Source organism: Chrysochloris asiatica, unplaced genomic scaffold (genome assembly GCF_000296735.1).
Source record: "Chrysochloris asiatica unplaced genomic scaffold, ChrAsi1.0 scaffold00060, whole genome shotgun sequence".
NCBI lineage: Eukaryota > Metazoa > Chordata > Mammalia > Afrosoricida > Chrysochloridae > Chrysochloris > Chrysochloris asiatica.
This window is the reverse complement of record NW_006408578.1, coordinates 11807617-11811606: the sequence shown is the minus strand read 5'-3', so window position 1 is coordinate 11811606 and position 3990 is coordinate 11807617. Positions and strand designations below refer to the sequence as shown.

General features: G+C 40.3%; 1 pseudogene; it reads left to right on the top strand.

The window, feature by feature from the left end:
* The first annotated feature begins 247 nt into the window (after nt 1–247).
* LOC102832629 lies at nt 248–2323 on the top strand (annotated as a pseudogene).
* Nucleotides 2324–3990: the final 1667 nt, after the last annotated feature.

The following is a 3990-nucleotide window of genomic DNA, read 5'->3' as shown; positions in this document are numbered from 1 at the left end:
CTAGGTGCTGGTGGCCAGGAGGCAGGTTTGCAGAATGTGCTCTTTGATTGTTTAAATGATTATATATTCCTGAATGTTTTTGTGTACATCAAAAAACCAAAAAAACCAAACCAGAGGGAACAGAAGCAAATACTATTGATTGATGATAGATTGTAATCATTGCAGTGAAATATGATAGGATGAATGTAAAACTGATGTTCTCCCATGTAAATCATCACTCAATTCACATAAAAAGTTAAAAAAAAAAATGAATGAAAGAAAAGATCAGTATTTACAGCTGTTTGAGGCATTTGACCACCCTGAGGAGCCGATTCCAATGTCTGTTCACACTCATTTCAAGGACGACAACAATGACAAGGAAGCAGAAGAGAATGGGGTTGGTGACGTGGAGATGTGGGAGTGCATTTGGCAGTGCGAGGACACCATTGAGAAGGTGTCTGGGACGAGAATAAAAAACTTTAAAGAAAACTGAACATTTCTGACTCTACCAAGTGGAATACTGGTGAATAATACAAAGTTGTTGTTGTTGTTGTTAAGTGCCGTCGAGTCGGTTTCGACCCATAGCGACCCTGAATAGGGTTTCCGAGGCTGTAAATCTTTACGGGAGCAGATCGCCTTGTCTTTCTCCCGCGGAGCAGCTGGTAGTTTCGAACTGCTGACCTTCCGGTTCACAGCCCGATTCGTAACCACTACGCTAAGTTAGATGGACTTTATTACAGATTCTATTTATGAACAATGTTATTTCAAAGCAATATCATCAAGAAATAGAGGAATTTGTATCAAATTTAGTAAAAAGATTTGAGTCACGGTGGAAAAATGATGTGGAAAAGACTTCCTTTAATCTTTTGCCCCAGTCGTCCTGTGTTGTGTTGGAAGAAGACCGTAAAGTAGAAGAATGTTGCGCTGTTAAAAATATCAAGGAAGCTTTTAGTGCCAAAGCCTCACTGTCTCAATTGTGATTCGGGAGTGCATCAAATGAAAGATTGTCCAAAGCCTCGGAATGCTGCCCAAATAAGTGAAAAGAGAAAAGATATGGATGCTTGTGAGGAAGCAAATAATCAAAACTTCCAGCAGTGGTACCATGCAGAAGAAGTTGAAGAAAGATTTGGAAGATTCAAGCCAGGAGTTATTGGTGAGGAATTTCAAGCACTTGGTGTGACAGACAAGAGTCCTCTACCTTTTATATATCCAATGCGCCTGCTGGGATACCCACCAGGGTGGCTCAAAGAGGCTGAACTGGAGAATTCAGGCCTTGCATTGTATGATGGAAAAAATGATTCAGATCGGGAAGCAGAAACCAGAGAAGTACAACAGAGTAAAAGCGTTACATACTCTCTCTCCAAATTGGTAAACTATCCAGGTTTTTGGAATTCCAGATGAATGAAGTATATTTGGGTCCATACCCATGCAAGCATGTCAGCAGAGGGACGTGTTCACCAACTACCTTCTAACTTCCAATTACCAAGTGTGGGGTCGGGCAGTAAGAGCTCTTCATCTCAGTCCAGTCCTTGCAGTCCAAAGAAGTAGAAGTACAACAGCTCAGAAACATCTCCTACTAACATGCAGTTTTACTAGGATGGGAGGTGCCACACAGTTCTCAGAGAATTGAGGCTTTTCAGTTTCAACCACCACTACCACTTGGCACGCCTCCCGTTTTCACACCGCCTTTCACAAAAGGCACCCTTCTGGTGACTCCCAGTGACTCACCTCAGACCCGAGCGGCCTCTACAGCCATGGATGAGAATGCCCTGACTCTGGAGGAACTTGAAGAGCAGCAGAGGCAGATATGAGTGGCCCTTGAGCAGGCTGAGAGTGTCAATAGTGATTCTGACTTTCCTGTGGACACAGCTTTAACTGTGAACTCTGTTGCCTCTTCACCTTGTCCCAACGGACTAGACCTCCCTGTTCCTGAGGGAAAGCCATCTGAAGATCAAGTGCCAGTTGCAGAAGCTGAGGTGCCCATCACATGCACAGAGAAATCTGAAGTTGAACATTCCTCAGTGAGCCCAGCTATGAAGGCTACATTGCTCTGTCAGAAGGAAAAGGAAGAGGCACTGCTTTTGATAATGGCAATGCTGTGTCAAACTGAGACACTAGTAATGGGGGCAGCCAGCAGCTCTTCCACCCGGGCACTAGTCCCTCCATCAGCATGAAAACTCACAGTCCCATCCCTGACATGAGCAAGTTTGCAATAGGAATACCTCCTTTTGAATTTGAGAATATGGTGGAATCTACTGGAATATATCTCAGGATAAGAAACTTGTTAAAGAACTAGCCCAGAAACCAGCAGGGGAAAAAAAAAATAAAAAAGGTTTCTGAATAAGTGTAGAGTACCAAGAACTATTTAATTCCCTCTCACTCTCTATTTTGTTAATTAGTACTAAGTAGACAAATGAATTTGCTTTACTGTTTGTCCCTGTCATGTTTAAAAATTTATCCCAGACTTATTTGTGGTCTGCAGGCCAAGCCTATTTTTAAGGAATGGAAAGACGAGGTCTGCTAGTTTGCTGGATTTTATTCTCTCTGGCAAAAGCGTGGATTAGGAGCAGGTTTAGAGATGGTTTGTTAAGGTTTATATTATTTTTGGATTGTGAGTTTCCGTCAGAGGGATGGTTTTTATCTGTCTTTTGCAGTTTTCCCTTTCTACATTTTGCTAACTATCCTGTACATAAGTTTAATATATCAATTTTTTTAAAGTTTTTATTGTGAGGTTTACATGGGAGAACATCAGCTCTACACTCTTCCTATCGTATTTCGTTTCATTGCAATGATTACAATCCCCTCCATGCATCATCAAACAACCAAAGGGTACACCACATAGGCCCACCTCCCCACCACCAGCACACAGCCCTTCTCCTTCCCTGAGTCCAGTGTCCCCAGCCACTCCATCTGTCCATGTCATCATCTCTGTCTCCATCCCTGGTGTCACTGCCTCTCTGGATAGTGTCCCACTCTCCATTCTTCTCATTTGATGGTCCCAGAGACCTCCGCTCCTGGGCTGCAAAATCAATCACTTTCCTCCTTTTGTCAAAAAACATCTACCTCTATATTTCCTACCCTCACAGTCAGTCCTGATGGCAATTATTCACTATTGTACCACAAGAGTGTTTAATATATAATTTTTTAATATTATTTTTATTTTCTATTGACAGTTTTCCCCTGACTAGCTGTAGAGACTTCAAGAGTTAAATGTTCTGAGTGGCAATTAATTAATTAGAAAGTTAACCTCTCAGATTTCCTTCCTGAAATTCGTGTTTATCTGATTTGCTTTAATAAGTGACTTGCTATTGAGCTAGTTTTACATACTTTAATTTGAAGATAATTACAGTACTATAATAATTCACATTTCAAATGCACATTAACTTTTCAAAAGATATTGAGCTAGATACTCTACCTTGCTTTATGTTTATTTTATTTTTTCCTTTTTCTGTAAAGTGTAACCTGAAGACTAATTTACTGGTTGTAGTAAGGCATCTTAAGTCTTTCTATTACTAGGCATTTATTTGATTTAATTGTGGGACCACTGGTCACATTGAGTTCATTTTCCTGTTCATGTTGCTTTCATGAGTTTCCCCATTAGTATTCAATTGCACAATAATTAGTCATTAGTTCACAGTGATGTCTTCAAGCACGTGTACACTTATACTCTCGTTTTCCATTCAGTTTCTGCAGTCATATCTGAATTCTCTTTTTCTTAGAGAGATGAAAACCTCAGAGCTCTCTCTCCTTCCAGTTAACATTGTTTCTTCACGTGGCATTCTGGGTTCTTCCAGGACTGACTGGGACCATAACTGACTATGTTGCCACATTATTTATTCATATTTATATCATTTTTTAAGAGAAAAAAATTCTAACCATTCTAAAGTCATAGTTCAACTCCAATAACCAAATAAGGAAAACCAGGGAGGAGCAGCTTTATCCCTTTTGGAGAATTTTTTCTAAGTGTAAGCGATTTACATGCATCAATTTTAATAACACTTTTACTTTTTT